This window comes from Erinaceus europaeus, chromosome 5 (genome assembly GCF_950295315.1).
Source record: "Erinaceus europaeus chromosome 5, mEriEur2.1, whole genome shotgun sequence".
NCBI classification, from domain to species: Eukaryota; Metazoa; Chordata; class Mammalia; order Eulipotyphla; family Erinaceidae; genus Erinaceus; species Erinaceus europaeus.
In genome coordinates this window covers 19423145-19436470 of record NC_080166.1, presented here as the reverse complement: position 1 = coordinate 19436470, position 13326 = coordinate 19423145, and the positions used below count along the sequence as shown (strand labels likewise).

General features: G+C 45.5%; 1 protein-coding gene and 1 long non-coding RNA gene across 2 annotated transcripts in view; both read left to right on the top strand.

Moving 5' to 3' along the window:
* The window catches only part of MYO10 (myosin X), a 243536-nt gene that overhangs the window by 15591 nt on the left and 214619 nt on the right, over nucleotides 1-13326 (top strand). The gene's annotated exons all lie outside the window — the stretch shown is intronic.
* Nucleotides 489-3125, top strand: LOC132538594 (uncharacterized). Its single transcript, XR_009549934.1, has 3 exons — nucleotides 489-530; nucleotides 1080-1261; nucleotides 2887-3125. It is a non-coding gene; the product is annotated as an uncharacterized LOC132538594 (long non-coding RNA).

The window sequence follows — 13326 nt, the reverse complement described above, 5'->3', positions numbered from 1 at the left end:
ACAGACACCTGCAGACCTGCTTCACCACCTGTGAAGTGACTCCTCTGCAGGTGGGGCGCCAGGGGCTCGAACCGGGATCCCTACACCGGTCCTTGCGCTTTGCACCACCTGCACTTAACCCACTGCACTACCGCCCGACTCCCCAGGGTTTTTGTTTGCTTGCTTGTTTTCCCTGGGGAATTGGAAATAGACCCATGGAGGCACTGGGTGAAAAATCATAGGACACCACCACAGATGACTGGCTAAGGAAGTTGTGAGGGCAGGGGCAGTGACACAGTACACACATCGCCATGTGCAACAACCCGGGTTTGAGCCCTCACACTCTCCACCTGAAGGAGAGGACACTTCACGAGCGGTGAAGCAGATCTGCAGGTGTCTTTCTCTCTCCCTATCTCCCCCTCCTCCCTTCTTAATTTCTCTCTGTCCCGTCAAAATAGAAAATAAAAACGAAGTTACGGGATGTGTACTCTACTGAATACGACTCTGCAGTCAGAGAAGACAGTATTGTGTCAAAATGGATGACACTGGAGGTGAGGATGCTTAGCAAAAAAGAAGAGATGGTTTTTCTTCTGTGTGGAATCTAGAGAACTGACACGCTTGAACTTGAAAAACAAAAGGACAGAAGTGCAAACTGTTAATAAGACTTATGAGAACTAGTGGCTTATCTTTGGGAGATGGGAAGATGAGGACACAGATTTTGGTGGTGGGTGTGGTGTGAAACCGGTCCTTGCACATGTTAACATGTGTATTCTACCAGTTTTACCACTGTCCAGCCCCGCTTTTGGTTCTCCTTTGTTCTTACTATTATTATTATCATTATTTAATGACAGATACAGAAAGAATAATAACAGAGAAAGAGACCAGAGCTCAGTTCTGGCTTGTGACGGTGCTGGGGATTGAACCTGGGACCTAAGAGCCTTAGTCATGAGAGTCTTTTGCAGAACCATTATGCTATCTCCTCTGCCCCCTCACTTGGCTCTTTTAATGATGTCCTCCTCTGCCCCTGATGTGGGAATTAGAAATGTAGAGTTGGAGGAGGAGAAATGGGATGTCAAGTTGAAATGGATTCATTCTTGCAGCTGGAGTTCCAAGATGTGGAAACTCTACCAGTGTGGCTGCCTACCTGCCCTAAGACCCTATCCCATGCCGCCTCTGCTGGACCTGCTGATGTTCAGCCTGGATGTCGTCTGTCCTCAGCTGGGGTCCCACCTTCCCAGCCGGGGTCCCTAATGACCAGAAGCCCTGCATGTCTCCCTGGAGAGTATGTGTGTGCCTGCCAGCATCAAAGGGAGAGATGTCACCTTCCTTTCTGCTTCAGTTTATTTTAAAATTTTTTTTCATTATCTTTATTTATTTACTGGATAGAGTTAGTCAGAAATTGAGAAGGTAGGGGAGATAGAGACAGAGAGACACCTGCAACATTGCTTCACCACTTGCAAAGCTTTCCCCCTTGCAGGTGGGGTCTGGAGCCTCAAACCTGGGTCTTTGTACGTTGTAACCTGTGCTCAAGCAGGTGTGCTGTCGCACCAGCTCCTTTCCTTGTCTTCCTTTCTTCCTTCCTTCTTTCCATTCTTTTTTTTATTGATTTAATAATGATTGACAAAATTGTAGGATAAGAGGGGTATAATTCCATACAATTCCCACCACCAGAGTTCTGTATTCTATCCCCTCTATTGGAAGCTTTCCTGTTCTTTATCCCTCTGGGAGCATGGACCCAAGGTCATTATAGGGTGCAGACGGTAATTGCTTCTCCACCAGACATGGACCTTGGCAGCCTGTTTGTATCTTCCTCTAGTGGGGCAGGGCTCTGGGAAGGTGGGGCTTCAGGACACACTGGTGAGGTCGTCTGCCCAGGGAAGTCAGGTTGGCATCACAGTAGCATCTGCAACTTGATGGTGCCATTCCAGTTTTCCTTTGTCTTTTTTAGTAGCCCTCTGCCAGCTTATAGATGGTTATAATGTTCCACCATGCTTCCTCTTTGTCCCTTCCTCTGTACTTTCTCTCCTTCCGGCCTAGAGATCCTGCTCTCACTTGGAATTCCCAGGTTTAAGGCAGCTTTTTTTTTTTTTTTTTTTTGTGGAGAATCTGTCAGGTGTTGTCCTCAAGATGCCATCTTGACTCTGCCCCCCTCCACTTCACTTTCTTTTTTTTAAAAAATTTATTTCTTTATTGAGGAATTAATGTTTTACATACAACAGTAAATACAATAGTTTGTACATGCATAACATTCCCCAGTTTCCCATTTAACAATACAACCCCCACTATGTCATTTATCATCCTTCATGGACCTGTATTCTCCCCACCCACCCACCCCAGAGTCTTTTACTTGGGGGCAATATGCCAATTCCATTTCAGGTTCTACTTGTGTTTTCATTTCTGATCTTGTTTTTCAACTTCTGCCTGAGAGTGAGATCATCCCATATTCATCCTTCTGTTTCTGACTTATTTCACTCAACATGATTTTTTCAAGGTCCATCCAAGATCGGCTGAAAACGGTGAAGTCACCATTTTTTACAGCTGAGTAGTATTCCATTGTGTATATATACCACAACTTGCTCAGCCACTCATCTGTTGTTGGACACCTGGGTTGCTTCCAGGTTTTGGCTATTACAAATTGTGCTGCCAAGAACATATGTGTACACAGATCTTTTTGGATGGATGTGTTGGGCTCCTTAGGATATATCCCCAGGAGAGGAATTGCAGGATCATAGGGTAGGTCCATTTCTAGCCTTCTGAGAGTTCTCCAGACTGTTCTCCACAGAGGTTGGACCAATTGACATTCCCACCAGCAGTGCAGGAGGGTCCTTTGACCCCACACCCTCTCCAGCATTTGCTGCTGTTACCTTTTCTGATGTATGACATTCTCACAACCACTTCACTTTCTAGAGACTCCTGTGCTCTTGTGCTCCTGCCAGAATAAAGACTTTGCAGACATGAATGGAAGGAGCCCAGGAAGCACTGCAGTGTCGAGTGATGGACTTAGAACTGTGAGGTCTCCAGTTCTTTCTCCAGCATCAGATGTCCCAGAGTCTGTCTGTCTGTCTGTCTGTCTGTCTCTCTCTCTCCCTCCTCTCCCTCCCTCCCTCTCCCTCTCTTTCTCCCTCTCCCCTCCCCTCTCTCCCTCCTTTTTTGTCCCCCCTCCCTCTCAGTTTTCTCCTTCCTTCCTTTCCCTCTCTTTTGTCTCCTTTCTCTTTCTTTCATCCTCTTCTTTCTTTTTCATTTTTTGGAGATGTGATGTGGTGGTGGTGGTGTTGAGGTTAGAACTCATATACTTGTGCTGTCACTGAGCTACATTCCTGGCCCTTCCCCCAGTTATTTCTTACACACCAGAGGCTCCTGTCTGATCCCCAGTTCTTACTTACATCTGATCCTATGTGTTGGGGAAAAAAAAAATTGGGTTTAGGGGGAAAAAAAAATCCAAAACTCAAGAATGGCAAATCCCATAAAGTGGAGGTCTCTCTAAATTTTATAAATCATGTGTTTTTGGCAGGGGTTAATGGTACACAGTAGTTGCTGACACATGGGTACAATTCCTCATCTCCCTGTAATAGGCATTTGCAAAACACACCCCCCAACTTAGATCTTCTCAGCACCAGCACCCCCAAGGCCCCCCAGCCCCTCCCTTCCCAGAGTCCTTTGCTTTGATGCAACATGCCACACTGATTTTAAAAAACTTTTTTTAATTACTATTATCTTTTTTTTTTTGCCTCCAGGGTTATCACCAGGGCTCAGTGCCTGCACTGTGAATCCACTGCTCCTGGAGGCTTTTGTTGCCCTTGTTGTTTATCATTGTTGTTGCTGTCATTGTTGTTGGACAGGGCAGAGAGAAATTGAGAGAGGAGAGGAAGACAGAGAGGGGGAGAGAAAGATAGACACCTGCAGACCTGCTTCACCGCTTGTGAGGCCACACATCTGCAGGTGGGGAGCTGGGGGCTGGAACGGGGATATTTGGTAGTCCATGTGCTTCGTGCCATGTGCGCTTAACCAGCTAAGCTACCACCCGGCCCCACTATTATTTTTTAGTATTTTTATTTATTAGATAGAGACAGCCAGAAATCAAGAGAGAACGGGGAGATAGAAGAAGAGAGACAGACACCTGCAGACCTGCATCACCACTCGTGACGCTTTCCCCCTGCAGGTGGGGAGCCGGGGGCTGGAACCCAGGTCTGCGCGCTTTGTGCCACGTGCGCTTAACACACTGTGCTACTGCCCTGCTCCCACACCCATGACTTTTTAAATCTCCCAAGTGAGGGGTCACCTCACGAGCTAGGTGTGGAAACATCTCCGCCACCCACCCACCGTCATCTGTTGACAGAACTGTCTGAACTTCGCTCATACTTCCTGTCCATTTCTGTGCCCCTTCTGTGAGTTGTCTCCAGCCTGGAGCCCTGGGCTCGCAGCCTTCCTCTGTGAACTCTGGAGAAATGGCTCAGCTGTGAGAGTACTGTACTCTAATGTTTGAGGTTCCTGGCTCCATCCCCAACAATGCATGCCTCTCTCTCTTTTCCCTCTCCTTCTCTCTGTCTCATACAAAACTCTCATATGTAATTAATAAAATGAATCTTAAAACAAAAAAGGTCTGAATTGTAAATTCTGAGCTGAGGACACTTCCTATGTTCTGAGACTCCTGCATTCTGTTTCTCCTTGACTTGCCTGCATAGCAAAGATGTTCTCTACAGCTAATTTCCTATATTTACTAAGACGTGCTTTATGTAAAAAAGAAAAAAGTCTACTTGCCCCTCCGTGGACTACACAACTATTCAGATAAGTGAACTAGAATCAAACTTGACTCATCTGCTTAAGTCTCAGAAAGTTAGCAGGGGTTCTAGCAGAGAGAGTTTGCAGAAAAGACAGTTTGTAACTATTAGCAGAAAGTTTAAAAATATTAAAAATGAAAAAGCATGAGGAGCCAGGGGGTGGCAGGCCAAGTAGAGCACACATTAGTTACAACGCCCAGGGACCTGAAATCAAGCCTCTAGCTCCCTTCCTGCAGGGGGGAAGCTTCATGAGTGGTGAAACAGGGCTGCAGGTATCTCTGTCTCTCCCTCCCTATCTTCCCTGTTCTTCTTAGTTCCTGTCTGTCTCTAGTAAATAAAAATCTAGATTTTTGTTTTTCAAACATTAAGGAAAGCAGTGCTGTTCTTATTTGTAGTGAGTGTCTCTGCAATAGACGCTTTTTTTGTTTGTTTTCTCCAACCTTATGTATACAGCATACCTGGCATTTTGGCAACAAACAGGTGAGCTGTTGCTTTTCAAGTGTGAAAGGAGGTTCTTTTGTTTTAAGCTAGTTTGCATCGATTTACAGAAACGACAAGACTGTTTTATAACCATATGTACAAACACACATACACAAGCTAGTGTGCATATCTTTACACAAGCGAGGTAGCTATTGTGTAAGTACACGTGCACATGTGTATGTTTACATGTGGAGCCACACACACGCATTAGATCAAGCACTGCGGTTCCAGTCTGAGGAAAAAAAAAATTTTTTTTTTCATAGAGGAGAAGGGAAGGAGGGAGTGTTAGAGAGAGAGAGAGAGAGAGAGAGAGAGCATGTGAGCATGAGAGAGAATTGCAGCACTGTTCCACTACTTGTGATGCTTTTCCTTGTAGGTGGGGACCAGGGACTTGAACCCAGATCTTTGCACATGATAACAGGCTACTCTATGGGTTAGGCCACCACCCAGCCTATTTTCCTTTTTCTGTTATTCTCTGTGCAAAAGTAGGGTCTCTGGTAAGCCAGCATCTGAACTGCTTGCAGTTTTGTAAAAAGATCCAGGCTGACCACTCCCAGCATGAATTGCCTACTTACCAAAGGGTCATCGGAATGTTCCAAAGCCCTATCCTTCAGGGCTGCTATTGAAAGTGGATGTCAAGTTCAACTTCAAGGTCAGAGGGTAGATAGCATAATGGTTATGCAAAGAGACTCTCATGCCTGAGGCTCCAAAGTCCCAGGTTCAATCCCCTGTACCACCATACTGGCTACGGAAGAAGGGCAAACGCTAGAAGAAGCCAGAGCTGAGCAGTGCTCTGGTTAAAAAAAAAATCAAGCTTAAATGCAGACTGTACATTCTGACTGAACTCTGTGACTGCTTTTTGAGTTGTTACTATTCCTTCTTCCTTGGATCTGCTTGTATAATTTAATTGCATGTTAGGTTCTGAAACCGTGTTCATATCAGGCAGGTTCTCTTAGAAAAAGCCTGTGTGTCTTTTCTATAAATATTCAAATGATGGATTCTTCTGCTGTTTTTCAAAATGTACATTCAGAGTCAAAAACAATCAGCTAACATCTCCTGGCTGCACTGAGGACTAGGTTTAGATTTAGCGTGCAGTATTTGACAGAGCTATTATTTCCCAGTGTTTAGCCATAAGCAGAAATTGGAAACACAACTCAACAGTTCTAAAGAGCAGCAAATGTTGTTCTGACTCAGTGAGCTGAGCCGTAGTATTTGTGCAGGTGTTAGGAAGTGTTAAAATCTGTTTCTGGAGGCTAGGAAGCGGTGCACCTGGTAGAGTACACATATTGCCAACACCAACAACCAGGGTTCAAGCCCCAGTTCCCACCTCCGGGCAGGAAGCTTCAGGAGTAGTGAAACAGTCCTGTGCTATCTCTTCTCTCTTCCTCCCCCTCTCTCTCCCTCTATATTTTTCTTTGTCTCTACCAGAAAGAAAAAAGAAACAGGGGGATGGGGAGGAGGAAGGCTACCAGGAACAACAGAGTTTTTGTACAGGTACCAAAGCCAAGCAATGACCCTGATGAAAAATCATAATGGTGGTAGATTTTGCTTCTGAAGTAGAAAATCTTCTTCTAGAAGTTCAGGAAATAATTTTCTGCAGTAATGCCATTTTGCTTGGTGTCTTGAGATATAAAATAGATTTCTTTTTTTCTTTTTTTTAAAATTTTTTAAAATTATCTTTATTTATTGGATAGAGACAGGTAGAAATTGAGAGGGAAGGAGGTGATAGGGAGGGAGAGAGACAGAGAGCCACCTGCAGCCCTGCATCACCACTTGTGAAGCTTTCCCCCTGCAGGTGGGAACCAGGGGATCGAACCTGGGTCCTTGCACATTGTAACATGTGCACTCAACCAGGTGTGCCACCGCCTGCCCCCAGATTTCTTTTTTTCTTTATTAAAATTTATTTAATTTATTTTTATTGTCACCAGGGTTATTGATGGGGCTCAGTATCAGCACTATGAATCCACTGCTTCCCAGTGGCCATATTTTCCTTTCTGTTTCATTTGACAGGACAGAGAAATTGAGATAGAGAGGGAGAGAGAAAGACACCTGCTTTATTGCTTGTGAAGCACCCCCCCCCCACACACACACACACACACAGGTGGGGGAACCACTAAATGATGGGGCTGGAAATATAGTTTAGACTGCCTCTGTCTCTAAAAAAAAATTCATTTATTTTTATGAGAGTGAGTTTCACACGAGAGAGAAGTAATTTCAAGTGTTATTCTGGTACATACATGGTGGTGCTGGGAATCGAGTCTGGAGCCAGCCCCATGCTAGGGGCTAGTCAGTCCAAAGCTGAGTCCACAGAACCATTTCATCAACTTCCCATAGGATGCAGAACCCCTCCCACCCACCCCCAGATCCTTCAAAGTGAATCACCAGCATTAGTTTCTGTGCCTGTGAGACCTGGAAATAGGATATTTTCCAAAGAATCTAAGACTTCCTGGCTTTTGTTTGTTTGTTTGTTTGTTTTTGCCTCCAGGGTTATTGCTGGGGCTTGGTACCCACACTATGAATCCTGTTCCTGGTGGCTATTTTTTCTGTTTTATTGGATAGGACAGAGGAATTGAGAGAGGAGGGGGAGACAGAGAAAGAGAGACATCTGCAGATCTGCTTCATCGCTTGTAAGGTGACCCCTCATACAGGTGGAGAGCCAGGGACTGGAACTGGGATCCTTGTGCTCAGTACTGTGTGGGTCATAGTCTGTCTGGAGCCGCAGGGGCAGTTCGGGTCGTCTCTGGCTCCCCAGCGATGGAACATAGCGGCACACACGACTGCCACCTCTCCAGATTCAAAGGAGTTCTCGAAACTTTACATCAGGCTCAACCTGACGCTGTTGACTGGCTACAGAAGAAGGGCAAACGCTAGAAGAAGAAGAAGAAGTACTAAGTGCACTTAACCCAGTGCGCCACCGCCACCTCCTAGGGCTTTCTTTTGATAACATTTAAATATCTATTCCCCCTGGAAAGCAAACGCTGGGAAATGTATTTTTAAAAGGTGGTATAGCCTGTCTTTACATTTATTTAGTTTAGGATAAATCTACCTTAAAATAAATTAGGAAAAATGTCTGTTGTGGCAATGTTGGCTGACTCAGATCTATGTTGTGTTTGTGGACGGAGGCAGATGTGAGAGGGGTTTTGGTAATAGTTTGAGTCAATGGAGCTCTTTTTTTCTCTTTTGATCTCCTTTGCAGCTTCATGCTGTCTGCATTATCTCTGACCCAGTTCTTTCTTTTTTTTCTTAACCAAAGCACTGGTCAGCTCTGGCTTATGGTGGTCATGGGGGGGAATTGAACCTGGGACTTTGGAGCCTCGGGCATGAGAATCTCTGCATAACCATTCTGCTATCTACTCTTCATCCTGACTTAATTCTTGGACTTGTATAATAGGTTGCTGCTCATTTATTTCCCAGGACCAGCAGCTGGGCTAGCTTATCTGTGGATCCATTCACTTAATCTCATAGCCAGTAGGGTCTTCAGTTTACATACAGGAAATAGAGAGCTTTAGAGAAAGTAAGTGGAGACTAGGGAGACAGTATCATGGTGCTGCAAAGGATTGTCAGGCCTGAGGCACCAAAGTCCCAGCTTCAATCCCCAGCACCACCTTAAACCAGAGCTGAGCAGTGCTATGGTTAAAAACAAACACAAAACAAAGGTAGATAGGTAGGTAGGTAGGTAGGTAGGTAGATAGATAGATAGATAGATAGATAGGGAGCTTAAGTTCCCACAGCTAGGAAATATTTGTATCCAGTGGTGTCTAGCTCTGTCTTTGGAACTTGAAGTTCCGAATAGTTCTTTTTTGAAGGAGGTGAAGCCCTGTTTGGAAGATACATTTGCTTCTCTATATTCAGACCCAAGTTCAAGCCTCTGGTCCCCACCTGCAGGGGGAATGCTTTGTGAGTGGTGAAGCAGTGAGTGCCACAGTCTCTCTCTCTCTCTCTCTCTCTCTCTGCTACCACTCTCCCCTCTACTCTATTCCTCTCGGTCTCTATAAACAAATAAATAAATACGGAAGAAAAAAATGAATTCAAACCAGAATCAATGCCAGCTACCAGAACAAGGAATCAAAAAGTCTGCAGAGTTCCTGCAAAACTAGGGTCTTGCTGGTGGTTCCAGGTGGCTTTTCCTTCACCCCTAGAGCCAGTGGGCTTCTGTTGAGATAGAAGATGCAAAGACCTGGCTGAGTAAGCTGTTTGGAGACTCCTTTTGAGTGCCCCACCCAAGGCAAAGGTTTTCTAAACCACTGCTCTTGGCTTTTGTCTGTTTCTTGATCAACTCCACGTGTCTGGTGTGGGATGCTGGGGAAGGCGGGTTTGCTTTGTAATCTGTGCCCGTTGTGGATTCTGCTTGTCTTCTGCTGTGCTGGTGGCTTCCGTCCATCTGCCTTGCTGATGCTGTCTGTGGCACTCAGCTATCTGGTCACAGTGGTGTGTGTGTGTGTGTGTGTGTGTGTGTGTGTGTGTGTGTGTGTGTAGACTCTTCACCTCTCCATTAGCAGAGATGGAAAAGGTGTCCTTTCATTGACATTGAGTGGGGTATATTTAGATTTAAGTAAAGGCTCCTTTTTTTTTTTCTTTCTGTTTCATTTGACAGGACAGAGAAATTGAGATAGAGAGGGAGAGAGAAATTGAGATAGAGAGGGAGAGAGAAAGACACCTGTTTTATTGCTTGTGAAGCATTTCCCCCCTGCAGGTGGGGACCATGGGCTTGAACCACCAAATGAGGGGGTTGGAAATATAGTTTAGATTGCCTCTGTCTCTAAAAAAAAAAAAAAAAAATTCACTTATTTATATGAGAGTCAGTTGCACATGAGAGAGAAGACATTTCAAGCACCATTCCAGTACATACACGGTGGTGCTGGGAATCGAGCCTGGAGCCAGCCTCATGTTTGTTTGTTTGGTAGGTTGGTTTTTTTGGTGCCTCCAGGGTTATTGCTGGGGCTCGGTGCCTGCACAACGAATCCACTGCTCCTGGAGGCTATTTTTTCCCTTTTGCTGCCCTTGTTGTTTATCACTGTTGTTGTTATTGGATAGGACAGAGATGGGGAGAGAAAGACAGACACATGCAGACCTGCTTCACCACTTGTGCATTGTAACATGTGCGCTCAACCAGGTGCGCCCCTACCTGGCCCAAACACTGATGGTAACTGTGGACAGTTTTATCTACCTGGGGACATTTATCAGTATTGGGAGGGGTTGATTTTAGCTGTAAGCTTCCACTTAGCCTTAAAAAACGTAATATAGAGCAGGATACAGAACCTAGGAAGGTCTGGGTTTATTCCTTTAGGTGGGAGAGAACAGGTTCAGGGATTTGCAGTCTGCTCTTTGCCCTCTCTGGTCATTCTGATGATTTTAATGACCCCATCACTGACATTTCCAAGCCCCATCACTCAAAAGGCAGCTTCCAGAGTGGGGTACGTGACTCTTAACCTACACACTCCACACCTCGTCTCTCCTGCCTCTCCCTGCTTTGGTGAGTAAGCGTGCGGATCTTTCTTTCTGATCAATTTTCATCTAGTGTGCTATTTGCTTACAAGCCACGGGAGTGAATCACTGGGGATGCTTGGCACAAGGGATGTTGAATCAGTAGGCAAGGAAAAAAAAAAAAAAACAACCTTTTTGCTGAAAAGGAATAGGGGAGAGACATATACCCAGAAGGAAACTACACGGTCTTCATTTTAAGCTTCCTGGATTTAAATTTTGGAGAGTAATCCCTCCCCTCGCCAAGCTGGGAAGCATCATCATTAGCATAGAAATTGTAAGATATTTCAAGTGAACATCTTGGGGCTGGTTAGTGGCACAGGCGGTTGAGCACACATGTTACAATGCACAAGGACCCGAATTTGAAGCCCCGGTCCCCACCTGCAGGAGGAAAGCTTTGCAAGTGGTGAAGCAGTGCTGTAGGTTATCTCTCTGTCTCTATCTGTCTCTCTCTAACTCCCCTTTCCCTCTTAATTTCTGGCTGTCTCTAGCAATAAAGATAATAATAAAAAATAAAAAAAATAAAATTAAAACATCTTGGTAGGAGTGAGTTTTCTTATTTTTTCTTATTTTTTTTTGAGAGATGCAGAGAGAGGACACAGAGAGAAACATCAGAGCACTGCTCAGCTGATAGTGACACTCAAGCCTGGTGATGGTGTCTTGGCTAAAGTCTCCTCACCAACCTGCTACATCCAGCCGGTCACCACAGACCATCCGCAGAAGCCACCCATGTAGAGAGGGAACTTGGCATCAACTGACAGGGGTACAAACTTGAGTCTGACAGATTCTAGCTCCTATCTGGAGCCCCGAAGCTGAAGCTCCCCTGCAAAGGTGTCTCAATCATAGCGCCTCCTATGTCCAAAGGCAACAAAGTCAGCAGAAAAAGCAGATTTGATTTTTTTTTTTTTTGACCTCCTGCTAAAAAACAGAGGGAGGAAAGACTTAAAGAAAACTTACTCTGGGTGGGGGTGGGTGGGGGTGTGCGGCTAGATAGCATGATGGTTATGCAAAAAGATTCTCATGCCTGAAGCTCCGGAAGTCCCAGGTTCAATCCCCCCACACACATACTACATAAGCCAGAGCTGAGCAGTACTCTGGTCTCTGTCTCTCTGTACCTTTCTCCCTTCCATTAAAAAAAATAAATTAAATATGTTTTTAAAAAGAGGAAGCGAGAGAGACACCTGTAGCACTGTTTCACTGTTCATGAAAGCTTCCCTCTGCAGGTGGGGATTAGGGGCTTGAACCCAGGTCCTTGTGCACTGGAATGTGTGCTCAACCAGATGTGTCATCACCCAGCCCCCTATATTCTGTTATATGCCGTGCTGTGGATTGAACCAGGAGCCTTGGGCAAGCAAGCCCAATGCTCTAACCCAGCTGAGCTCTTTCCGCAGTTACAATAAAGGGCAACTCAAGACTCTTGTTTGGTGCCTTGTGTGCCCTTCAGACAGACCCCACGACACCTGTAGGGATTACCCTGCTTCCCCTGAGAGTTTAAGAAGCCTTTGGAGGCTCTGCTGTCATTCCACGTGCTTGTCTGCCTGGAGGGCGCAAGGTTCATTTCTTTTGGTCCAGGCTCTGGCTCAGGTGCTGATCCAAGCCCTCTTGGCCAGGTGCGTTGGCAATCTGGAAGACTCCAGGGCAATCTATCAACTGTTTGGACCTTTTCCTAGAGCCCCATGGTCCCCATTTAGGTGGTGATTACCTTTCAAGGTTATTTTTACGGTTTGTCCACCCAGGGGAGGATGTGTTATGTCTAGGACTCTCTCTGACATTGCCGGGCATATCTGAGGCTCCAGATTGAATATTTGCAAACAGTCAAAAACCCAAACTAGAAACTACTGGGCTTGGCAGAAAGATGACAACAGAGTTCTGTAGAATTCCTCTGGCTTCCTTGAGTCCAGCAAGGAGGTGGTGAGGACAGGTGCTGATTGGCTACATTTGTTTATTCGTTTTGTCGGCCACTCTGCTAACAGAAACTGGCCATGAATGGATATTGGGCTTTCTTTTAACAAATTTATTGTTGATTTTTAAAACTTTATTTTATTTGATAGGACAAAGTGAAATTTAGTGGGAAGAGAGAGAGACAGCCCACTCGTGAAGTTTGCCTTCTGCAAGTGGGGAAGTGGAGTCTGGGGGCTCGAACCCAGGTCCTTATGCACTGTGATGTGTACACTTAATCAGGTGCACCACAGCGTGGTCCCTTAGGCTTTCTTTCTTTCTTTTTTTTAAAAAAGCTTTATTTATGTATTGGATAGAGGCAGAGAGAAGGAAGGGGAGAGATAAAGAGGAGAAAGCGAGATACCTGAAGCACCGCTTTATCACTCAGAAAAATTCGCTCTGCAGGTGGGGACCGGGGGCTTGAACCCATGTCTATACACTCCATAATGTGTGCACTCAACTGGGCCCACCACCACCACCAGACCCTACAGCACCCCCCCCCCCCATTTATGGGGGGGTTCATGGTTTACAGTCGACAGTAAAATACAGTGGTTGGTGCATGTGTAGCATTTCTCAGTTTTCCATGTAACAGTTTTCCCCCACCGAGCTCCTCCTCCACCGTCGTGTTCCAAGACCTGAACACTCTCTCCCGCCCTGCCCTGTCCCAGAG